At 49.2% G+C, this 23,138-nt stretch overlaps 20 non-coding genes and 1 pseudogene across 20 annotated transcripts; all 21 read left to right on the top strand.

The window, feature by feature from the left end:
• Positions 1–245: 245 nt before the first annotated feature.
• LOC122991155 lies at positions 246–436 on the top strand. The gene has a single exon (XR_006405574.1). It is a non-coding gene; the product is annotated as a U2 spliceosomal RNA (small nuclear RNA).
• An 874-nt stretch (positions 437–1,310) lies between these two features.
• On the top strand, positions 1,311–1,417 carry LOC122991456. The gene has a single exon (XR_006405853.1). It is a non-coding gene; the product is annotated as a U6 spliceosomal RNA (small nuclear RNA).
• Positions 1,418–1,804: 387 nt separating this feature from the next.
• Positions 1,805–1,920, top strand: LOC122991317. The gene has a single exon (XR_006405719.1). It is a non-coding gene; the product is annotated as a U5 spliceosomal RNA (small nuclear RNA).
• An 811-nt stretch (positions 1,921–2,731) lies between these two features.
• Positions 2,732–2,922, top strand: LOC122991154. Its single transcript, XR_006405573.1, has one exon. It is a non-coding gene; the product is annotated as a U2 spliceosomal RNA (small nuclear RNA).
• An 883-nt stretch (positions 2,923–3,805) lies between these two features.
• Positions 3,806–3,912, top strand: LOC122991396. Its single transcript, XR_006405794.1, has one exon. It is a non-coding gene; the product is annotated as a U6 spliceosomal RNA (small nuclear RNA).
• Positions 3,913–4,299: 387 nt separating this feature from the next.
• Positions 4,300–4,415, top strand: LOC122991316. Its single transcript, XR_006405718.1, has one exon. It is a non-coding gene; the product is annotated as a U5 spliceosomal RNA (small nuclear RNA).
• Positions 4,416–5,226: 811 nt separating this feature from the next.
• On the top strand, positions 5,227–5,417 carry LOC122991153. The gene has a single exon (XR_006405572.1). It is a non-coding gene; the product is annotated as a U2 spliceosomal RNA (small nuclear RNA).
• An 883-nt stretch (positions 5,418–6,300) lies between these two features.
• Positions 6,301–6,407, top strand: LOC122991454. Its single transcript, XR_006405851.1, has one exon. It is a non-coding gene; the product is annotated as a U6 spliceosomal RNA (small nuclear RNA).
• A 387-nt stretch (positions 6,408–6,794) lies between these two features.
• Positions 6,795–6,910, top strand: LOC122991314. The gene has a single exon (XR_006405717.1). It is a non-coding gene; the product is annotated as a U5 spliceosomal RNA (small nuclear RNA).
• An 811-nt stretch (positions 6,911–7,721) lies between these two features.
• Positions 7,722–7,912, top strand: LOC122991215. Its single transcript, XR_006405631.1, has one exon. It is a non-coding gene; the product is annotated as a U2 spliceosomal RNA (small nuclear RNA).
• An 883-nt stretch (positions 7,913–8,795) lies between these two features.
• LOC122991394 lies at positions 8,796–8,902 on the top strand. Its single transcript, XR_006405792.1, has one exon. It is a non-coding gene; the product is annotated as a U6 spliceosomal RNA (small nuclear RNA).
• Positions 8,903–9,289: 387 nt separating this feature from the next.
• Positions 9,290–9,405, top strand: LOC122991313. Its single transcript, XR_006405716.1, has one exon. It is a non-coding gene; the product is annotated as a U5 spliceosomal RNA (small nuclear RNA).
• Positions 9,406–15,898: 6,493 nt separating this feature from the next.
• Positions 15,899–16,078, top strand: LOC122991257 (annotated as a pseudogene).
• Positions 16,079–16,961: 883 nt separating this feature from the next.
• LOC122991393 lies at positions 16,962–17,068 on the top strand. Its single transcript, XR_006405791.1, has one exon. It is a non-coding gene; the product is annotated as a U6 spliceosomal RNA (small nuclear RNA).
• Positions 17,069–17,455: 387 nt separating this feature from the next.
• On the top strand, positions 17,456–17,571 carry LOC122991311. The gene has a single exon (XR_006405714.1). It is a non-coding gene; the product is annotated as a U5 spliceosomal RNA (small nuclear RNA).
• An 811-nt stretch (positions 17,572–18,382) lies between these two features.
• On the top strand, positions 18,383–18,573 carry LOC122991214. Its single transcript, XR_006405630.1, has one exon. It is a non-coding gene; the product is annotated as a U2 spliceosomal RNA (small nuclear RNA).
• An 883-nt stretch (positions 18,574–19,456) lies between these two features.
• LOC122991392 lies at positions 19,457–19,563 on the top strand. The gene has a single exon (XR_006405790.1). It is a non-coding gene; the product is annotated as a U6 spliceosomal RNA (small nuclear RNA).
• A 387-nt stretch (positions 19,564–19,950) lies between these two features.
• Positions 19,951–20,066, top strand: LOC122991310. Its single transcript, XR_006405713.1, has one exon. It is a non-coding gene; the product is annotated as a U5 spliceosomal RNA (small nuclear RNA).
• An 823-nt stretch (positions 20,067–20,889) lies between these two features.
• LOC122991235 lies at positions 20,890–21,080 on the top strand. The gene has a single exon (XR_006405651.1). It is a non-coding gene; the product is annotated as a U2 spliceosomal RNA (small nuclear RNA).
• Positions 21,081–21,963: 883 nt separating this feature from the next.
• On the top strand, positions 21,964–22,070 carry LOC122991391. The gene has a single exon (XR_006405789.1). It is a non-coding gene; the product is annotated as a U6 spliceosomal RNA (small nuclear RNA).
• A 387-nt stretch (positions 22,071–22,457) lies between these two features.
• LOC122991309 lies at positions 22,458–22,573 on the top strand. Its single transcript, XR_006405712.1, has one exon. It is a non-coding gene; the product is annotated as a U5 spliceosomal RNA (small nuclear RNA).
• Positions 22,574–23,138: the final 565 nt, after the last annotated feature.

Here is a 23,138-nt window from a genome sequence, read left to right as displayed (position 1 = left end):
TTCGATTTTGCACGTGTATGTGTCTGTAAAGCACGTTGTGACTGTGTGTTTTAAAAAGTGCTGTATGAACAAAAGCTCACTTACTTACTTATTTACTTACTTACTTACTTACTTACCTACTTACCAAGGAGCTCCTGGGCGGAGCTGCCAAGCGGCAGTCGTTCTTGCGGTCGTTTGAAACGACTGCACCACGACGAGCCAGAACTGTGCAGGAGGTGGGGCGGGGCAGCAAACAGCAAGGGTTCATCGCTTCTCGGCCTTTTGGCTAAGATCAAGTGTAGTATCTGTTCTTATCAGTTTAATATCTGATACGTCCTCTATAAGGGGACAACATATTAAAAGGATTTTTTGCACTTGGAGTTGAAAAAGGGGCTTGCTCCGTTCACTCCACGCATCGACCCGGCATTGCAGTGCCGCTGGGAACGGTGCACCCTTCTCTCTGCTTTGTGGAATGCCAATTACTCAGAAGAAATGCAGCAGCCTCCTCAGTCTGTCCCTCTCAGATGGCTGCATATCAGCCATGACAACTGGGGCAAAAGTGCGGCGTGCAATGTAGAGTGACACAGAGTGAGATTTGCACCTCTGATTTGATTAGCAGACAAACATGACAGAGAGGGAACGTTGCCGTGTTGCAAATAGCTGCGAAATACACGTGGAATCTGCACAGCATTTTCCCTGCGTTTGTCCTCACTGGAGTGTCTGCGGCCACCTGCCTACTTTTGTTGTCTGGTAGCCCGCGTCTGAAAACCAATCCTCAGCATTGCGGCGGGGTATGTCAATCACAGGTTCCTGCTCTCTGACAAAGTTTCTTGCCGGTTACATGTAGAATATATATATTGTGCATACCGAACGCGACATTCTCAAGAATGTCGTCGGCTCGGCCTTACCCGAAAAAGGGCCTCTTTGACCCAATGGGCCATCTAGTCCGGCACCCCCTGCTGGCTTTCAGAGAAGGGCGACAACCAAGGTCGGACACACGCCACAGGCAGATGCTCAGAGCCGTCCTGTCATGCGTCATAGGAGTGGATGCTTAGCTTTGGGGCCCAAATGAAGCCTCCTGCGTGACAGACAAATTGTGCGTGGCCCCCTCATTTGGCACCAGGCCATTTCTGGCCTTACCCACTTTGTGATTTTCACAAGCATGCGCGAAGAAGTAGCAGGCAGTTGATAGCAACTGAAAACACAGCGATGTCAACGACAGAAAGGCCCCATCCCTCGCGCTTGTCGTGCTTATCCTCCAGACTGCACCGCGGTCAAGGGGCCATCCTGCCCACGGGGTAGTAAAAGGGAAGCAGCGCCTGAGGACTTGTGTGCTTGCTACGGCAGCACGTATGAAAAATTGGATTCGATACTGAGAAGATTAGCATGGCCCCTGCGAAAGGATGACACGCAAAATCGTGAAGCGTTTCCACATTTTGATCCGCTTCTGATGTCTCCTGCTCCTCTCCAGCGCCTGAGGGGGACGGTAGTACTTTGGCTGCATTTCCTGGTCTTCTTTGTCGCGTTTGACCTCGTGGATAGGCAGCTTCCTAGTACTGGTTATCCGGGTGGCCAATGTTAGGCTCGGGGAGGCCAGCTAAGGAAAATATGTCCCCGGCGTGTAGAACCTGCTTCGTAGTACAGGCCCCAGAAGGTCTAGTGGCAACGACGTGACAGACGAGCAATCCCGGCGCCCAAAACTCCCTGAAGCGCAGTGCGGGGTAGGGGAATGGGTGTGGCCCGGGAGGCGTGAGTGAGGCTCACCGTGAAGGTTGTGGCTGGGACGACTGGGCTCCTTCGGCTGCTGTCGAGGAGCGGGCCGTACTTACTCTGGTTTCTCTTCATAACGTACAAGTCTTTCGCCTTTTACTAAAGACTTCCGTGGAGAGGAACACCCACGAGTTAAATCTATTTTTGGCAGGCTTTGCAGTTTGGCAGAGCCTCGTGTGTTTGTGAAAAGCAAAAACAGCTGTCCGTAACAAGATGTGTGGGAGCACCGATCCTTGTCACCGCTGCTACTCAGTTCATCGGCCCGCTTCACCCCAACGTTTAAGTCCACGGCCAAAGGTCTTCTAAAGGTATCACCTTCGACCAGTATACGACGCTTGACCGTCCCGTTAATGAGCTTGTCCAGTCCTGTTTTCCTCAGTTAAGAAATATTGCAAAAAGAAGACCTATATTGTCCCCCGTTGTTCTTGAACAATGAATCCACGCGTTCATTTTCTCCCGGTTAGGCTACTGTAACTCCCTCTACACCTGCCTCGGTCAGTCTTCTTTGAAACGTTTACAGTTAATTCAAAATACAGCAGCTAGACTTCTAACCAGAACTAGCCGTAGGTCCCACATTAACCCTGTTGTGGGGCGTCCCTCCCTCAAAGACGCCTCAAAGGCCATTGACGTCCGCAAGCCTTTCTGCATACCTCCCTTCTTCTTCCCGTGTCCTGTTTTATTTCATTTTGGTTGATTTCTCTCTGTGTCGTGTTTGTCTGTTTTATTAATCCATCTGTTTCGATTTTGCACGTGTATGTGTCTGTAAAGCACGTTGTGACTGTGTGTTTTAAAAAGTGCTGTATGAACAAAAGCTCACTTACTTACTTATTTACTTACTTACTTACTTACTTACCTACTTACCAAGGAGCTCCTGGGCGGAGCTGCCAAGCGGCAGTCGTTCTTGCGGTCGTTTGAAACGACTGCACCACGACGAGCCAGAACTGTGCAGGAGGTGGGGCGGGGCAGCAAACAGCAAGGGTTCATCGCTTCTCGGCCTTTTGGCTAAGATCAAGTGTAGTATCTGTTCTTATCAGTTTAATATCTGATACGTCCTCTATAAGGGGACAACATATTAAAAGGATTTTTTGCACTTGGAGTTGAAAAAGGGGCTTGCTCCGTTCACTCCACGCATCGACCCGGCATTGCAGTGCCGCTGGGAACGGTGCACCCTTCTCTCTGCTTTGTGGAATGCCAATTACTCAGAAGAAATGCAGCAGCCTCCTCAGTCTGTCCCTCTCAGATGGCTGCATATCAGCCATGACAACTGGGGCAAAAGTGCGGCGTGCAATGTAGAGTGACACAGAGTGAGATTTGCACCTCTGATTTGATTAGCAGACAAACATGACAGAGAGGGAACGTTGCCGTGTTGCAAATAGCTGCGAAATACACGTGGAATCTGCACAGCATTTTCCCTGCGTTTGTCCTCACTGGAGTGTCTGCGGCCACCTGCCTACTTTTGTTGTCTGGTAGCCCGCGTCTGAAAACCAATCCTCAGCATTGCGGCGGGGTATGTCAATCACAGGTTCCTGCTCTCTGACAAAGTTTCTTGCCGGTTACATGTAGAATATATATATTGTGCATACCGAACGCGACATTCTCAAGAATGTCGTTGGCTCGGCCTTACCCGAAAAAGGGCCTCGAGTAAAACTTTGACCCAATGGGCCATCTAGTCCGGCACCCCCTGCTGGCTTTCAGAGAAGGGCGACAACCAAGGTCGGACACACGCCACAGGCAGATGCTCAGAGCCGTCCTGTCATGCGTCATAGGAGTGGATGCTTAGCTTTGGGGCCCAAATGAAGCCTCCTGCGTGACAGACAAATTGTGCGTGGCCCCCTCATTTGGCACCAGGCCATTTCTGGCCTTACCCACTTTGTGATTTTCACAAGCATGCGCGAAGAAGTAGCAGGCAGTTGATAGCAACTGAAAACACAGCGATGTCAACGACAGAAAGGCCCCATCCCTCGCGCTTGTCGTGCTTATCCTCCAGACTGCACCGCGGTCAAGGGGCCATTCTGCCCACGGGGTAGTAAAAGGGAAGCAGCGCCTGAGGACTTGTGTGCTTGCTACGGCAGCACGTATGAAAAATTGGATTCGATACAGAGAAGATTAGCATGGCCCCTGCGAAAGGATGACACGCAAAATCGTGAAGCGTTTCCACATTTTGATCCGCTTCTGATGTCTCCTGCTCCTCTCCAGCGCCTGAGGGGGACGGTAGTACTTTGGCTGCATTTCCTGGTCTTCTTTGTCGCGTTTGACCTCGTGGATAGGCAGCTTCCTAGTACTGGTTATCCGGGTGGCCAATGTTAGGCTCGGGGAGGCCAGCTAAGGAAAATATGTCCCCGGCGTGTAGAACCTGCTTCGTAGTACAGGCCCCAGAAGGTCTAGTGGCAACGACGTGACAGACGAGCAATCCCGGCGCCCAAAACTCCCTGAAGCGCAGTGCGGGGTAGGGGAATGGGTGTGGCCCGGGAGGCGTGAGTGAGGCTCACCGTGAAGGTTGTGGCTGGGACGACTGGGCTCCTTCGGCTGCTGTCGAGGAGCGGGCCGTACTTACTCTGGTTTCTCTTCATAACGTACAAGTCTTTCGCCTTTTACTAAAGACTTCCGTGGAGAGGAACACCCACGAGTTAAATCTATTTTTGGCAGGCTTTGCAGTTTGGCAGAGCCTCGTGTGTTTGTGAAAAGCAAAAACAGCTGTCCGTAACAAGATGTGTGGGAGCACCGATCCTTGTCACCGCTGCTACTCAGTTCATCGGCCCGCTTCACCCCAACGTTTAAGTCCACGGCCAAAGGTCTTCTAAAGGTATCACCTTCGACCAGTATACGACGCTTGACCGTCCCGTTAATGAGCTTGTCCAGTCCTGTTTTCCTCAGTTAAGAAATATTGCAAAAAGAAGACCTATATTGTCCCCCGTTGTTCTTGAACAATGAATCCACGCGTTCATTTTCTCCCGGTTAGGCTACTGTAACTCCCTCTACACCTGCCTCGGTCAGTCTTCTTTGAAACGTTTACAGTTAATTCAAAATACAGCAGCTAGACTTCTAACCAGAACTAGCCGTAGGTCCCACATTAACCCTGTTGTGGGGCGTCCCTCCCTCAAAGACGCCTCAAAGGCCATTGACGTCCGCAAGCCTTTCTGCATACCTCCCTTCTTCTTCCCGTGTCCTGTTTTATTTCATTTTGGTTGATTTCTCTCTGTGTCGTGTTTGTCTGTTTTATTAATCCATCTGTTTCGATTTTGCACGTGTATGTGTCTGTAAAGCACGTTGTGACTGTGTGTTTTAAAAAGTGCTGTATGAACAAAAGCTCACTTACTTACTTATTTACTTACTTACTTACTTACTTACCTACTTACCAAGGAGCTCCTGGGCGGAGCTGCCAAGCGGCAGTCGTTCTTGCGGTCGTTTGAAACGACTGCACCACGACGAGCCAGAACTGTGCAGGAGGTGGGGCGGGGCAGCAAACAGCAAGGGTTCATCGCTTCTCGGCCTTTTGGCTAAGATCAAGTGTAGTATCTGTTCTTATCAGTTTAATATCTGATACGTCCTCTATAAGGGGACAACATATTAAAAGGATTTTTTGCACTTGGAGTTGAAAAAGGGGCTTGCTCCGTTCACTCCACGCATCGACCCGGCATTGCAGTGCCGCTGGGAACGGTGCACCCTTCTCTCTGCTTTGTGGAATGCCAATTACTCAGAAGAAATGCAGCAGCCTCCTCAGTCTGTCCCTCTCAGATGGCTGCATATCAGCCATGACAACTGGGGCAAAAGTGCGGCGTGCAATGTAGAGTGACACAGAGTGAGATTTGCACCTCTGATTTGATTAGCAGACAAACATGACAGAGAGGGAACGTTGCCGTGTTGCAAATAGCTGCGAAATACACGTGGAATCTGCACAGCATTTTCCCTGCGTTTGTCCTCACTGGAGTGTCTGCGGCCACCTGCCTACTTTTGTTGTCTGGTAGCCCGCGTCTGAAAACCAATCCTCAGCATTGCGGCGGGGTATGTCAATCACAGGTTCCTGCTCTCTGACAAAGTTTCTTGCCGGTTACATGTAGAATATATATATTGTGCATACCGAACGCGACATTCTCAAGAATGTCGTCGGCTCGGCCTTACCCGAAAAAGGGCCTCGAGTAAAACTTTGACCCAATGGGCCATCTAGTCCGGCACCCCCTGCTGGCTTTCAGAGAAGGGCGACAACCAAGGTCGGACACACGCCACAGGCAGATGCTCAGAGCCGTCCTGTCATGCGTCATAGGAGTGGATGCTTAGCTTTGGGGCCCAAATGAAGCCTCCTGCGTGACAGACAAATTGTGCGTGGCCCCCTCATTTGGCACCAGGCCATTTCTGGCCTTACCCACTTTGTGATTTTCACAAGCATGCGCGAAGAAGTAGCAGGCAGTTGATAGCAACTGAAAACACAGCGATGTCAACGACAGAAAGGCCCCATCCCTCGCGCTTGTCGTGCTTATCCTCCAGACTGCACCGCGGTCAAGGGGCCATTCTGCCCACGGGGTAGTAAAAGGGAAGCAGCGCCTGAGGACTTGTGTGCTTGCTACGGCAGCACGTATGAAAAATTGGATTCGATACAGAGAAGATTAGCATGGCCCCTGCGAAAGGATGACACGCAAAATCATGAAGCGTTTCCACATTTTGATCCGCTCCTGATGTCTCCTGCTCCTCTCCAGCGCCTGAGGGGGACGGTAGTACTTTGGCTGCATTTCCTGGTCTTCTTTGTCGCGTTTGACCTCGTGGATAGGCAGCTTCCTAGTACTGGTTATCCGGGTGGCCAATGTTAGGCTCGGGGAGGCCAGCTAAGGAAAATATGTCCCCGGCGTGTAGAACCTGCTTCGTAGTACAGGCCCCAGAAGGTCTAGTGGCAACGACGTGACAGACGAGCAATCCCGGCGCCCAAAACTCCCTGAAGCGCAGTGCGGGGTAGGGGAATGGGTGTGGCCCGGGAGGCGTGAGTGAGGCTCACCGTGAAGGTTGTGGCTGGGACGACTGGGCTCCTTCGGCTGCTGTCGAGGAGCGGGCCGTACTTACTCTGGTTTCTCTTCATAACGTACAAGTCTTTCGCCTTTTACTAAAGACTTCCGTGGAGAGGAACACCCACGAGTTAAATCTATTTTTGGCAGGCTTTGCAGTTTGGCAGAGCCTCGTGTGTTTGTGAAAAGCAAAAACAGCTGTCCGTAACAAGATGTGTGGGAGCACCGATCCTTGTCACCGCTGCTACTCAGTTCATCGGCCCGCTTCACCCCAACGTTTAAGTCCACGGCCAAAGGTCTTCTAAAGGTATCACCTTCGACCAGTATACGACGCTTGACCGTCCCGTTAATGAGCTTGTCCAGTCCTGTTTTCCTCAGTTAAGAAATATTGCAAAAATAAGACCTATATTGTCCCCCGTTGTTCTTGAACAATGAATCCACGCGTTCATTTTCTCCCGGTTAGGCTACTGTAACTCCCTCTACACCTGCCTCGGTCAGTCTTCTTTGAAACGTTTACAGTTAATCCAAAATACAGCAGCTAGACTTCTAACCAGAACTAGCCGTAGGTCCCACATTAACCCTGTTGTGGGGCGTCCCTCCCTCAAAGACGCCTCAAAGGCCATTGACGTCCGCAAGCCTTTCTGCATACCTCCCTTCTTCTTCCCGTGTCCTGTTTTATTTCATTTTGGTTGATTTCTCTCTGTGTCGTGTTTGTCTGTTTTATTAATCCATCTGTTTCGATTTTGCACGTGTATGTGTCTGTAAAGCACGTTGTGACTGTGTGTTTTAAAAAGTGCTGTATGAACAAAAGCTCACTTACTTACTTATTTACTTACTTACTTACTTACTTACCTACTTACCAAGGAGCTCCTGGGCGGAGCTGCCAAGCGGCAGTCGTTCTTGCGGTCGTTTGAAACGACTGCACCACGACGAGCCAGAACTGTGCAGGAGGTGGGGCGGGGCAGCAAACAGCAAGGGTTCATCGCTTCTCGGCCTTTTGGCTAAGATCAAGTGTAGTATCTGTTCTTATCAGTTTAATATCTGATACGTCCTCTATAAGGGGACAACATATTAAAAGGATTTTTTGCACTTGGAGTTGAAAAAGTGGCTTGCTCCGTTCACTCCACGCATCGACCCGGCATTGCAGTGCCGCTGGGAACGGTGCACCCTTCTCTCTGCCTTGTGGAATGCCAATTACTCAGAAGAAATGCAGCAGCCTCCTCAGTCTGCCTGTCTCAGATGGCTGCATATCAGCCATGACAACTGGGGCAAAAGTGCGGCGTGCAATGTAGAGTGACACAGAGTGAGATTTGCACCTCTGATTTGATTAGCAGACAAACGTGACAGAGAGGGAACGTTGCCGTGTTGCAAATAGCTGCGAAATACACGTGGAATCTGCACAGCATTTTCCCTGCGTTTGTCCTCACTGGAGTGTCTGCGGCCACCTGCCTACTTTTGTTGTCTGGTAGCCCGCGTCTGAAAACCAATCCTCAGCATTGCGGCGGGGTATGTCAATCACAGGTTCCTGCTCTCTGACAAAGTTTCTTGCCGGTTACATGTAGAATATATATATTGTGCATACCGAACGCGACATTCTCAAGAATGTCGTCGGCTCGGCCTTACCCGAAAAAGGGCCTTGAGTAAAACTTTGACCCAATGGGCCATCTAGTCCGGCACCCCCTGCTGGCTTTCAGAGAAGGGCGACAACCAAGGTCGGACACACGCCACAGGCAGATGCTCAGAGCCGTCCTGTCATGCGTCATAGGAGTGGATGCTTAGCTTTGGGGCCCAAATGAAGCCTCCTGCGTGACAGACAAATTGTGCGTGGCCCCCTCATTTGGCACCAGGCCATTTCTGGCCTTACCCACTTTGTGATTTTCACAAGCATGCGCGAAGAAGTAGCAGGCAGTTGATAGCAACTGAAAACACAGCGATGTCAACGACAGAAAGGCCCCATCCCTCGCGCTTGTCGTGCTTATCCTCCAGACTGCACCGCGGTCAAGGGGCCATCCTGCCCACGGGGTAGTAAAAGGGAAGCAGCGCCTGAGGACTTGTGTGCTTGCTACGGCAGCACGTATGAAAAATTGGATTCGATACAGAGAAGATTAGCATGGCCCCTGCGAAAGGATGACACGCAAAATCGTGAAGCGTTTCCACATTTTGATCCGCTTCTGATGTCTCCTGCTCCTCTCCAGCGCCTGAGGGGGACGGTAGTACTTTGGCTGCATTTCCTGGTCTTCTTTGTCGCGTTTGACCTCGTGGATAGGCAGCTTCCTAGTACTGGTTATCCGGGTGGCCAATGTTAGGCTCGGGGAGGCCAGCTAAGGAAAATATGTCCCCGGCGTGTAGAACCTGCTTCGTAGTACAGGCCCCAGAAGGTCTAGTGGCAACAACGTGACAGACGAGCAATCCCGGCGCCCAAAACTCCCTGAAGCGCAGTGCGGGGTAGGGGAATGGGTGTGGCCCGGGAGGCGTGAGTGAGGCTCACCGTGAAGGTTGTGGCTGGGACGACTGGGCTCCTTCGGCTGCTGTCGAGGAGCGGGCCGTACTTACTCTGGTTTCTCTTCATAACGTACAAGTCTTTCGCCTTTTACTAAAGACTTCCGTGGAGAGGAACACCCACGAGTTAAATCTATTTTTGGCAGGCTTTGCAGTTTGGCAGAGCCTCGTGTGTTTGTGAAAAGCAAAAACAGCTGTCCGTAACAAGATGTGTGGGAGCACCGATCCTTGTCACCGCTGCTACTCAGTTCATCGGCCCGCTTCACCCCAACGTTTAAGTCCACGGCCAAAGGTCTTCTAAAGGTATCACCTTCGACCAGTATACGACGCTTGACCGTCCCGTTAATGAGCTTGTCCAGTCCTGTTTTCCTCAGTTAAGAAATATTGCAAAAAGAAGACCTATATTGTCCCCCGTTGTTCTTGAACAATGAATCCACGCGTTCATTTTCTCCCGGTTAGGCTACTGTAACTCCCTCTACACCTGCCTCGGTCAGTCTTCTTTGAAACGTTTACAGTTAATTCAAAATACAGCAGCTAGACTTCTAACCAGAACTAGCCGTAGGTCCCACATTAACCCTGTTGTGGGGCGTCCCTCCCTCAAAGACGCCTCAAAGGCCATTGACGTCCGCAAGCCTTTCTGCATACCTCCCTTCTTCTTCCCGTGTCCTGTTTTATTTCATTTTGGTTGATTTCTCTCTGTGTCGTGTTTGTCTGTTTTATTAATCCATCTGTTTCGATTTTGCACGTGTATGTGTCTGTAAAGCACGTTGTGACTGTGTGTTTTAAAAAGTGCTGTATGAACAAAAGCTCACTTACTTACTTATTTACTTACTTACTTACTTACTTACTTACTTACTTACCTACTTACCAAGGAGCTCCTGGGCGGAGCTGCCAAGCGGCAGTCGTTCTTGCGGTCGTTTGAAACGACTGCACCACGACGAGCCAGAACTGTGCAGGAGGTGGGGCGGGGCAGCAAACAGCAAGGGTTCATCGCTTCTCGGCCTTTTGGCTAAGACTGCGGTCGCCTCCTGTTGGTGGTAAAAATTCTTGCCTGTTGTGGCATTAATTTCTTACTACTGCTTGGGAGGATATTCTCTTCATTCCTTGTGTAAAGTATACCAACTCTATTTGTAGTTGTACATCTTGCACAAATAGGAATTCATTGGCTCAGAGGACTGTCTAACTGTACTCTGCGGTAAGTAACATCTTGACCAAGCCAGACAGAAAGGTAAGTCTCTTTTTTTTCCTTTACTTTGGTTGGTTTTAAGGTATTTTAGTTATTTATTGGTGTTTTTGAGCTTTTTAGCATATTTATTTGCACTTTTAAAGGTTTTAGTTGCTTTTAGTTGTTTTAACTTGTGGTGCCTCCACCATGTCGGCCACCCATGCCGGCATGCGGAGGCACCACAGTGTCCGTTTTATCTTCCAAGAGAGAGATGGAAAGCTTCTAGCGATGTCAAGACTAGACTTTTCCCGGAAGCTAGTTCAGAAAACATTGAACTTTAAACCAGAGGACCTGAATTGTATATTGACCTTGCCAAACAACAAAGGCTTTGATGTAAGTTTTCGATCTGCTGTTTTGCTAAGAGAGTTCTGGACACGCTTTGAAAATGTGAAACCCCAGTTTTCTGCTTTCAATGTTGAGAAACTGACTGATAATGCTTTGAAAACGGTTATTGTTAGGATGTTCAATGAGACAGTGAATGCAGAGGACATTTGTTTGTGGCTGGGGAGATACTGCACCGTTAAAGGCCAGGCTACCAAAGTGAGAGATGAGGATGGCATTTGGAATTGCGCTTGGAGGGTCCCCATCCAACAATGGCAGGACCCCCAAGGATTCCAAGGCTTGAAACATCTGCCATCCATGGTAGTTCTGGGAGAAAACAGGGGCTACATTCACTACCAGGGTCAGCCCAAGCTCTGCCGCAAGTGTGGTGAGCATGGGCACCTGGCAGAAGCATGCCAGCAGATTGTTTGTGGGAAATGTAGAGAAATTGGGCACACCTTTGAGGAGTGCTCCAATGGCAGACGGTGTAATCTTTGTGGAGACTCAAACCACCTCTTCAGAGATTGCCCCAAGTCTTTTGCCAACAAATTGAAGGCAGCAAAGCAAATGGAAAATGTGAAAAATGGCGGACAAGCTGAACTGTTAAGAGAGCTACCAGAAGAGGCTGGGCAGGAAAATTCAAATCTCCCGCCAAATCCTGTGATTGGAGGAGAGGAATCAGGTGAGGCGGGAGTGGGGGAGGGGCCTACAACAGCCCCACCAGTGGAGAGTTCTGTGGAGGATGGGGTGATGCAGGCAGAGGGCGGAGCTAGCTCTGAATGTGAAGAAGTCCAATCACAAGAAGACAGCGAGGATGCCCCCCTCCCCGCAGCCCAGCAATCAAAGAGGCCTGCATCAGAATTGTCCTCTGAGTCTCCTGTAGTCTCAGAGAAGAGGGGAAGAGTTGGGATTTTCTCAGACAGTTCATCTGTGGAGGAACCCAGAGTCTTCCCCTCCAGTTCACCAAATGAGGTCTCGTTTTTAACAATAGCTCTGCAATCAACCCCTAGAGACTCAAAATTAAATGCGACACTGTGTCCAAGGCCAACCCCCAGAGTCCGATCGGGGAATGGAGCTCAACCCCTTCACTCTTCACCAGTGGGAGTGAAGGAAGAGCTACATTCACAAGAAATTGCCTAACATTTGTTTTACTTTTTAAGGTATTTTAATGTTTTAATCTCCTTTTTAGTCTTTTAAAATTTCATACCTGTTGTTTTTAACCATACTCATGACACTCACCTTCTCAACCATCAATGTGAGAAGTGTGAAGTCGAGAGTTAGAGCCCAAAGTGTTTTATCCTTCCTTCATTCTTTTAAGTCAGATGTGTTTTTAATACAGGAATGTGGCCTACCGTTTTTAAAACAGTACAGACAGTGGGAGAATATGTGGCCAAAATCATCAATATGGAGCGGGTCAAATCAAAACAAGAACGATGGAGTGGCCATTTTAATAAAAAATCCTCAAGTTCTGGTGAAGGGCAGCACTGTGGTGAGAGACGGTCGGGCACTTTTAACACATTTGACTTTTATGGGACAGGATTTTAACCTTTTAAATATTTATGGCTTTAATGAGAAGAATGACAGGTATGACCTTTTAGAAGACCTGCAGTTCCACATGCTAGGTAGGGTACCATTAGTTGTAGGGGGTGATTTTAACTGTATTTTAAGTAGAAATGATAGGAAGGGAGCAGGGGATAATTTTAAAGTGGATAAAACATCGGTTTTATTACAGGGCATTTGCAAGGATTTTAAACTCCAGGACTGTTTTAAAACCATGCATCCCAGAGAGGAAGGCTTCACCTGGTTCAGTGGTGATGGCACCAGAGCCTCTCGCATCGACTACATTTTTACACGGGACTGCCCACCAACCGATGCTAGATTGACCCCTGTTTTCTTCTCCGATCACCTAATGCTTTCCTGCACCCTTTCATTCTCTTCGGGTGTGACATTAGGAAGTGGTCTGTGGAAACTCAACTGCTCCCTGTTAGAAGATAAGGAGCTCATAAATCAATACAGGGAGCAGTACCAAGAGTGGCAGACCCTTCAAGACTTTTACGATTCACGTGCACACTGGTGGGAAATGGTGAAGGGAAAGACCCAGACTTTCTTCAGAAAAGCAGGTAAGAGAAAAAAGAGTAAAGAAGACAGACGCATGATGGGACTGCAAAAAAGACTACAGCGCTATTTTAAACTAAATCAAAATGGAATGGATTTTAATGAGGAGATTAAACAAATTAAAACAGAGATGTTGGTTTTAGCAGAAATAAAAAGTAAGGGTGTCATTTTAAGGAGCAGGGAACGGGAAATAGAAGAGGGGGAGAAGTGCACTCGATATTTCTTCAAGAAAATTTTAAATAAAGGGGGGAACATTTTAAAACTAAGAAAAGACAATGGGTGCACGGCTAACACAATGGAAGAGATTAATGAAACGGTTGAAAATTTTTATGGAGAATTGTACAAGGAAAAAAACATTGAAATGGACACCATGACTGAAGTCTTAAAATTCATTGAAAACACAGTAAAGGACAGTGTGCTTTTATCCCAAGATTTTAGTATTTTTGAGTTAAATAAATGTCTTATGAGTTTTAAGAAAGGGAAGTCCCCAGGACAAGATGGACTTCCCTTGGAATTTTATTTGACTTTTTGGGACATTTTAGCACCTGACTTGCTTACTGTTTTTATGGATTTTGAGCATTTTTACCGACTTCCTGACAGTTTTAGAGTAGGGATAGTGACTCTTCTTCACAAAAAGAAAGACAAGACTGACCTGAAGAACTGGAGACCTATCACACTTTTAAATTTTGACTGCAAACTTTTTAGTAAAGTTTTAGCATCACGTATGTCCTTGGTTTTAGAAGAGGTGATTCACCCGGATCAAGCCTGTGCCATCCCGGGGAGGAAGATCACCGACAGCCTCGTACTGATCCGAGACACCATCTGTTACGCGAGAGACAGAAACATCCGGCTAGTAGTACTCAATCTAGATTTTGAGAAAGCCTTTGATCGGGTCTCGCACCAGTACCTTTTCCAGGTACTGCTAAAAATGGGGTTCCCAGAGAGGTTTATAGCTTGGGTGGGATTGCTGTACCGGGGCATTACCAGCAAATTCGTTGTTAACGGGCATCTGACAAAAGCAGTCGATATCAACTGCGGCGTCCGTCAGGGTTGTCCGTTATCTGCCCTCCTCTATGTCACCTGTATAGAACCACTGGCACAGGTCTTGAGAAGGGACCAACGAATCAATGGGGTGGGAGTTCCAGGGAGCGGGGGACTTGTCACCAAGTGTGTTTTATATATGGACGACGTGAACATTTTATGCACTGACCTTTTATCTGTCAACAGGACGCTGGACTTGACTGACTGGTTTGGACGGGCCTCTGGGTCTAAATTAAACAGAGGCAAGACCCAAGCCCAGTTTTATGGACCATGGACAGCGACTGAGACGACAGGACTCCCTTTGACTATGACCCAGACTGACCAGAAAATACTGGGGATTAAATTTGACAGGGAAGGGGGAGGTAGAACAAATTGGCCAGACGTGGTAGGGAAAGTACGGCAAAGACTAGGGTACTGGGGACTTAGAGGACTGACCATGGAAGGAAAGGTTTTAATCATTAAAGCAGTGATTTTACCTTTGCTTTTACTGATCAGTTCTGTTTTTATCCCACCTAGGAGAGTGCTTTTAGATCTGGACCGAGCCATCTTTTATTTTCTGTGGGGCTCGAAGTGGGAAAGGCTAAGAAGAGAGATCATGAAGAAGCCAAAAGAAAAAGGAGGAAAAGGAGTGCCCGATCTATATCTGTTTTTAGGAAGTAGATACACAACACTGCACCTCAAAATAGCTACAGACCCATCCGGAAACCCCAAGACAAAAGCAATGACGCGATTCTGGATGGGATCTTACCTCAGAAAGATGAAGTTTTTACCCACAGATCTTAAAGTGCCTGTGTCTTTTAACCTGCCACCGGTTTATGCTTTTATCCAGACGTTTTTAAAGCATTTTAACTTGGAGCAGGAGGAGTTGCATATTTTAAATAACCATCGGTCTCTGATTTCTGTTGTGCAGGAGCGGGAACCAGTGAGTCCAGTGCGCGGGCTCGCATTCGGCGAGCCCTCGACAGTTTGGCGCAACGTCAACCATTCCGCTCTTTCAAACAGACTCCGGGACCTGTCATGGATGGTGGCTCATGAGATCCTCCCAGTCAGGTCCGTTATGCACTCCCGGGGCATGTCAACGCTCTCAACCTGCCCCCGACCTGGTTGTGGCGCGCCTGAGTCGGTGAGGCATCTGCTCTGGGAGTGCAGTGCTGCCGTAGACCAGTGGGCAACAGCCGGCTCCTTACAATTCCCGTACTTGCCAGCAAGGGAGGTCCTCACAGCACAACTAGTGCTCTATGGGGTGAGCCAAACAGCGATAAAAAAGAATGACTTTGCCAAGCAGTGGCTCACCCTAGCTGCCATCAAAGACGCCATGTGGACCTCCAGAAACTTGCTGGTAAGAAAGCACATGCAGATCCCCCCCGTGGCTGTGATCCGGATGGCCGCAGCCACGGCCCAAGCGGCCGGAGCTGCTGGCGGCGGGCCTAGGACACAACCACAAAGAAGCATCGCCTCTGTGCCCATTCGGAGGAAGGAGCCGGAGCTACACGCTAAAAGGTCAAAGCAGCGGCGGCCTGGCTCTCCGGGTGAGGCAGGTGGGAAGGAGCATCAGGGTGAAGGTCTCCTCTGACCACCACGACAGGATCCCGAGAGACCCGTTGTTTGGGAGAGCGGAATGAGTTACCCTTGGTAGGGACTCACTGCGCTCCTGCACAAAGAAGGACCTGGCAAAAACATCTTAACGAAATGCACTCCTTTTTAAAGACTTTTAAAATGGACACTCAAAACATACTGTCATCCACATGAGAAGTGTTTTATGAATGGCTTTTACCTGTGACAATGCTGCTTTTATCTGTAATACCTCTTAAAACAAAAGTTTTATTGTTTTAAATGTGGTTTTACAGATCACACTGATTTATTTATTTATTTATTTATTTATGAATTGCATTTTCAAGGTAACTTTTATGTCATGAATATGAACAACTTTGATGAAATGTGTTTGAAATGAGTGTCAATAAATTTTTTCGAAAGAAAAAAAAAATCTGTTCTTATCAGTTTAATATCTGATACGTTCTCTATAAGGGGACAACATATTAAAAGGATTTTTTGCACTTGGAGTTGAAAAAGTGGCTTGCTCCGTTCACTCCACGCATCGACCCGGCATTGCAGTGCCGCTGGGAACGGTGCATCCTTCTCTCTGCTTTGTGGAATGCCAATTACTCAGAAGAAATGCAGCAGCCTCCTCAGTCTGCCCGTCTCAGATGGCTGCATATCAGCCATGACAACTGGGGCAAAAGTGCGGCGTGCAATGTAGAATGACACAGAGTGAGATTTGCACCTCTGATTTGATTAGCAGACAAACATGACAGAGAGGGAACGTTGCCGTGTTGCAAATAGCTGCGAAATACACGTGGAATCTGCACAGCATTTTCCCTGCGTTTGTCCTCACTGGAGTGTCTGCGGCCACCTGCCTACTTTTGTTGTCTGGTAGCCCGCGTCTGAAAACCAATCCTCAGCATTGCGGCGGGGTATGTCAATCACAGGTTCCTGCTCTCTGACAAAGTTTCTTGCCGGTTACATGTAGAATATATATATTGTGCATACCGAACGCGACATTCTCAAGAATGTCGTTGGCTCGGCCTTACCCGAAAAAGGGCCTCGAGTAAAACTTTGACCCAATGGGCCATCTAGTCCGGCACCCCCTGCTGGCTTTCAGAGAAGGGCGACAACCAAGGTCGGACACACGCCACAGGCAGATGCTCAGAGCCGTCCTGTCATGCGTCATAGGAGTGGATGCTTAGCTTTGGGGCCCAAATGAAGCCTCCTGCGTGACAGACAAATTGTGCGTGGCCCCCTCATTTGGCACCAGGCCATTTCTGGCCTTACCCACTTTGTGATTTTCACAAGCATGCGCGAAGAAGTAGCAGGCAGTTGATAGCAACTGAAAACACAGCGATGTCAACGACAGAAAGGCCCCATCCCTCGCGCTTGTCGTGCTTATCCTCCAGACTGCACCGCGGTCAAGGGGCCATTCTGCCCACGGGGTAGTAAAAGGGAAGCAGCGCCTGAGGACTTGTGTGCTTGCTACGGCAGCACGTATGAAAAATTGGATTCGATACAGAGAAGATTAGCATGGCCCCTGCGAAAGGATGACACGCAAAATCGTGAAGCGTTTCCACATTTTGATCCGCTTCTGATGTCTCCTGCTCCTCTCCAGCGCCTGAGGGGGACGGTAGTACTTTGGCTGCATTTCCTGGTCTTCTTTGTCGCGTTTGACCTCGTGGATAGGCAGCTTCCTAGTACTGGTTATCCGGGTGGCCAATGTTAGGCTCGGGGAGGCCAGCTAAGGAAAATATGTCCCCGGCGTGTAGAACCTGCTTCGTAGTACAGGCCCCAGAAGGTCTAGTGGCAACGACGTGACAGACGAGCAATCCCGGCGCCCAAAACTCCCTGAAGCGCAGTGCGGGGTAGGGGAATGGGTGTGGCCCGGGAGGCGTGAGTGAGGCTCACCGTGAAGGTTGTGGCTGGGACGACTGGGCTCCTTCGGCTGCTGTCGAGGAGCGGGCCGTACTTACTCTGGTTTCTCTTCATAACGTACAAGTCTTTCGCCTTTTACTAAAGACTTCCGTGGAGAGGAACACCCACGAGTTAAATCTATTTTTGGCAGGCTTTGCAGTTTGGCAGAGCCTCGTGTGTTTGTGAAAAGCAAAAACAGCTGTCCGTAACAAGATGTGTGGGAGCACCGATCCTTGTCACCGCTGCTACTCAGTTCATCGGCCCGCTTCACCCCAACGTTTAAGTCCACGGCCAAAGGTCTTCTAAAGGTATCACCTTCGACCAGTATACGACGCTTGACCGTCCCGTTAATGAGCTTGTCCAGTCCTGTTTTCCTCAGTTAAGAAATATTGCAAAAATAAGACCTATATTGTCCCCCGTTGTTCTTGAACAATGAATCCACGCGTTCATTTTCTCCCGGTTAGGCTACTGTAACTCCCTCTACACCTGCCTCGGTCAGTCTTCTTTGAAACGTTTACAGTTAATCCAAAATACAGCAGCTAGACTTCTAACCAGAACTAGCCGTAGGTCCCACATTAACCCTGTTGTGGGGCGTCCCTCCCTCAAAGACGCCTCAAAGGCCATTGACGTCCGCAAGCCTTTCTGCATACCTCCCTTCTTCTTCCCGTGTCCTGTTTTATTTCATTTTGGTTGATTTCTCTCTGTGTCGTGTTTGTCTGTTTTATTAATCCATCTGTTTCGATTTTGCACGTGTATGTGTCTGTAAAGCACGTTGTGACTGTGTGTTTTAAAAAGTGCTGTATGAACAAAAGCTCACTTACTTACTTATTTACTTACTTACTTACTTACTTACCTACTTACCAAGGAGCTCCTGGGCGGAGCTGCCAAGCGGCAGTCGTTCTTGCGGTCGTTTGAAACGACTGCACCACGACGAGCCAGAACTGTGCAGGAGGTGGGGCGGGGCAGCAAACAGCAAGGGTTCATCGCTTCTCGGCCTTTTGGCTAAGATCAAGTGTAGTATCTGTTCTTATCAGTTTAATATCTGATACGTCCTCTATAAGGGGACAACATATTAAAAGGATTTTTTGCACTTGGAGTTGAAAAAGTGGCTTGCTCCGTTCACTCCACGCATCGACCCGGCATTGCAGTGCCGCTGGGAACGGTGCACCCTTCTCTCTGCCTTGTGGAATGCCAATTACTCAGAAGAAATGCAGCAGCCTCCTCAGTCTGCCTGTCTCAGATGGCTGCATATCAGCCATGACAACTGGGGCAAAAGTGCGGCGTGCAATGTAGAGTGACACAGAGTGAGATTTGCACCTCTGATTTGATTAGCAGACAAACGTGACAGAGAGGGAACGTTGCCGTGTTGCAAATAGCTGCGAAATACACGTGGAATCTGCACAGCATTTTCCCTGCGTTTGTCCTCACTGGAGTGTCTGCGGCCACCTGCCTACTTTTGTTGTCTGGTAGCCCGCGTCTGAAAACCAATCCTCAGCATTGCGGCGGGGTATGTCAATCACAGGTTCCTGCTCTCTGACAAAGTTTCTTGCCGGTTACATGTAGAATATATATATTGTGCATACCGAACGCGACATTCTCAAGAATGTCGTCGGCTCGGCCTTACCCGAAAAAGGGCCTTGAGTAAAACTTTGACCCAATGGGCCATCTAGTCCGGCACCCCCTGCTGGCTTTCAGAGAAGGGCGACAACCAAGGTCGGACACACGCCACAGGCAGATGCTCAGAGCCGTCCTGTCATGCGTCATAGGAGTGGATGCTTAGCTTTGGGGCCCAAATGAAGCCTCCTGCGTGACAGACAAATTGTGCGTGGCCCCCTCATTTGGCACCAGGCCATTTCTGGCCTTACCCACTTTGTGATTTTCACAAGCATGCGCGAAGAAGTAGCAGGCAGTTGATAGCAACTGAAAACACAGCGATGTCAACGACAGAAAGGCCCCATCCCTCGCGCTTGTCGTGCTTATCCTCCAGACTGCACCGCGGTCAAGGGGCCATCCTGCCCACGGGGTAGTAAAAGGGAAGCAGCGCCTGAGGACTTGTGTGCTTGCTACGGCAGCACGTATGAAAAATTGGATTCGATACAGAGAAGATTAGCATGGCCCCTGCGAAAGGATGACACGCAAAATCGTGAAGCGTTTCCACATTTTGATCCGCTTCTGATGTCTCCTGCTCCTCTCCAGCGCCTGAGGGGGACGGTAGTACTTTGGCTGCATTTCCTGGTCTTCTTTGTCGCGTTTGACCTCGTGGATAGGCAGCTTCCTAGTACTGGTTATCCGGGTGGCCAATGTTAGGCTCGGGGAGGCCAGCTAAGGAAAATATGTCCCCGGCGTGTAGAACCTGCTTCGTAGTACAGGCCCCAGAAGGTCTAGTGGCAACGACGTGACAGACGAGCAATCCCGGCGCCCAAAACTCCCTGAAGCGCAGTGCGGGGTAGGGGAATGGGTGTGGCCCGGGAGGCGTGAGTGAGGCTCACCGTGAAGGTTGTGGCTGGGACGACTGGGCTCCTTCGGCTGCTGTCGAGGAGCGGGCCGTACTTACTCTGGTTTCTCTTCATAACGTACAAGTCTTTCGCCTTTTACTAAAGACTTCCGTGGAGAGGAACACCCACGAGTTAAATCTATTTTTGGCAGGCTTTGCAGTTTGGCAGAGCCTCGTGTGTTTGTGAAAAGCAAAAACAGCTGTCCGTAACAAGATGTGTGGGAGCACCGATCCTTGTCACCGCTGCTACTCAGTTCATCGGCCCGCTTCACCCCAACGTTTAAGTCCACGGCCAAAGGTCTTCTAAAGGTATCACCTTCGACCAGTATACGACGCTTGACCGTCCCGTTAATGAGCTTGTCCAGTCCTGTTTTCCTCAGTTAAGAAATATTGCAAAAAGAAGACCTATATTGTCCCCCGTTGTTCTTGAACAATGAATCCACGCGTTCATTTTCTCCCGGTTAGGCTACTGTAACTCCCTCTACACCTGCCTCGGTCAGTCTTCTTTGAAACGTTTACAGTTAATTCAAAATACAGCAGCTAGACTTCTAACCAGAACTAGCCGTAGGTCCCACATTAACCCTGTTGTGGGGCGTCCCTCCCTCAAAGACGCCTCAAAGGCCATTGACGTCCGCAAGCCTTTCTGCATACCTCCCTTCTTCTTCCCGTGTCCTGTTTTATTTCATTTTGGTTGATTTCTCTCTGTGTCGTGTTTGTCTGTTTTATTAATCCATCTGTTTCGATTTTGCACGTGTATGTGTCTGTAAAGCACGTTGTGACTGTGTGTTTTAAAAAGTGCTGTATGAACAAAAGCTCACTTACTTACTTATTTACTTACTTACTTACTTACTTACTTACTTACTTACCTACTTACCAAGGAGCTCCTGGGCGGAGCTGCCAAGCGGCAGTCGTTCTTGCGGTCGTTTGAAACGACTGCACCACGACGAGCCAGAACTGTGCAGGAGGTGGGGCGGGGCAGCAAACAGCAAGGGTTCATCGCTTCTCGGCCTTTTGGCTAAGATCAAGTGTAGTATCTGTTCTTATCAGTTTAATATCTGATACGTTCTCTATAAGGGGACAACATATTAAAAGGATTTTTTGCACTTGGAGTTGAAAAAGTGGCTTGCTCCGTTCACTCCACGCATCGACCCGGCATTGCAGTGCTGCTGGGAACGGTGCACCCTTCTCTCTGCTTTGTGGAATGCCAATTACTCAGAAGAAATGCAGCAGCCTCCTCAGTCTGCCCGTCTCAGATGGCTGCATATCAGCCATGACAACTGGGGCAAAAGTGCGGCGTGCAATGTAGAGTGACACAGAGTGAGATTTGCACCTCTGATTTGATTAGCAGACAAACATGACAGAGAGGGAACGTTGCCGTGTTGCAAATAGCTGCGAAATACACGTGGAATCTGCACAGCATTTTCCCTGCGTTTGTCCTCACTGGAGTGTCTGCGGCCACCTGCCTACTTTTGTTGTCTGGTAGCCCGCGTCTGAAAACCAATCCTCAGCATTGCGGCGGGGTATGTCAATCACAGGTTCCTGCTCTCTGACAAAGTTTCTTGCCGGTTACATGTAGAATATATATATTGTGCATACCGAACGCGACATTCTCAAGAATGTCGTTGGCTCGGCCTTACCCGAAAAAGGGCCTCGAGTAAAACTTTGACCCAATGGGCCATCTAGTCCGGCACCCCCTGCTGGCTTTCAGAGAAGGGCGACAACCAAGGTCGGACACACGCCACAGGCAGATGCTCAGAGCCGTCCTGTCATGCGTCATAGGAGTGGATGCTTAGCTTTGGGGCCCAAATGAAGCCTCCTGCGTGACAGACAAATTGTGCGTGGCCCCCTCATTTGGCACCAGGCCATTTCTGGCCTTACCCACTTTGTGATTTTCACAAGCATGCGCGAAGAAGTAGCAGGCAGTTGATAGCAACTGAAAACACAGCGATGTCAACGACAGAAAGGCCCCATCCCTCGCGCTTGTCGTGCTTATCCTCCAGACTGCACCGCGGTCAAGGGGCCATTCTGCCCACGGGGTAGTAAAAGGGAAGCAGCGCCTGAGGACTTGTGTGCTTGCTACGGCAGCACGTATGAAAAATTGGATTCGATACAGAGAAGATTAGCATGGCCCCTGCGAAAGGATGACACGCAAAATCGTGAAGCGTTTCCACATTTTGATCCGCTTCTGATGTCTCCTGCTCCTCTCCAGCGCCTGAGGGGGACGGTAGTACTTTGGCTGCATTTCCTGGTCTTCTTTGTCGCGTTTGACCTCGTGGATAGGCAGCTTCCTAGTACTGGTTATCCGGGTGGCCAATGTTAGGCTCGGGGAGGCCAGCTAAGGAAAATATGTCCCCGGCGTGTAGAACCTGCTTCGTAGTACAGGCCCCAGAAGGTCTAGTGGCAACGACGTGACAGACGAGCAATCCCGGCGCCCAAAACTCCCTGAAGCGCAGTGCGGGGTAGGGGAATGGGTGTGGCCCGGGAGGCGTGAGTGAGGCTCACCGTGAAGGTTGTGGCTGGGACGACTGGGCTCCTTCGGCTGCTGTCGAGGAGCGGGCCGTACTTACTCTGGTTTCTCTTCATAACGTACAAGTCTTTCGCCTTTTACTAAAGACTTCCGTGGAGAGGAACACCCACGAGTTAAATCTATTTTTGGCAGGCTTTGCAGTTTGGCAGAGCCTCGTGTGTTTGTGAAAAGCAAAAACAGCTGTCCGTAACAAGATGTGTGGGAGCACCGATCCTTGTCACCGCTGCTACTCAGTTCATCGGCCCGCTTCACCCCAACGTTTAAGTCCACGGCCAAAGGTCTTCTAAAGGTATCACCTTCGACCAGTATACGACGCTTGACCGTCCCGTTAATGAGCTTGTCCAGTCCTGTTTTCCTCAGTTAAGAAATATTGCAAAAATAAGACCTATATTGTCCCCCGTTGTTCTTGAACAATGAATCCACGCGTTCATTTTCTCCCGGTTAGGCTACTGTAACTCCCTCTACACCTGCCTCGGTCAGTCTTCTTTGAAACGTTTACAGTTAATCCAAAATACAGCAGCTAGACTTCTAACCAGAACTAGCCGTAGGTCCCACATTAACCCTGTTGTGGGGCTTCCCTCCCTCAAAGACGCCTCAAAGGCCATTGACGTCCGCAAGCCTTTCTGCATACCTCCCTTCTTCTTCCCGTGTCCTGTTTTATTTCATTTTGGTTGATTTCTCTCTGTGTCGTGTTTGTCTGTTTTATTAATCCATCTG

Source organism: Thunnus albacares, chromosome 10 (assembly GCF_914725855.1).
Source record: "Thunnus albacares chromosome 10, fThuAlb1.1, whole genome shotgun sequence".
NCBI classification, from domain to species: domain Eukaryota; kingdom Metazoa; phylum Chordata; class Actinopteri; order Scombriformes; family Scombridae; genus Thunnus; species Thunnus albacares.
This window is presented reverse-complemented; position numbering and strand designations above follow the sequence as displayed.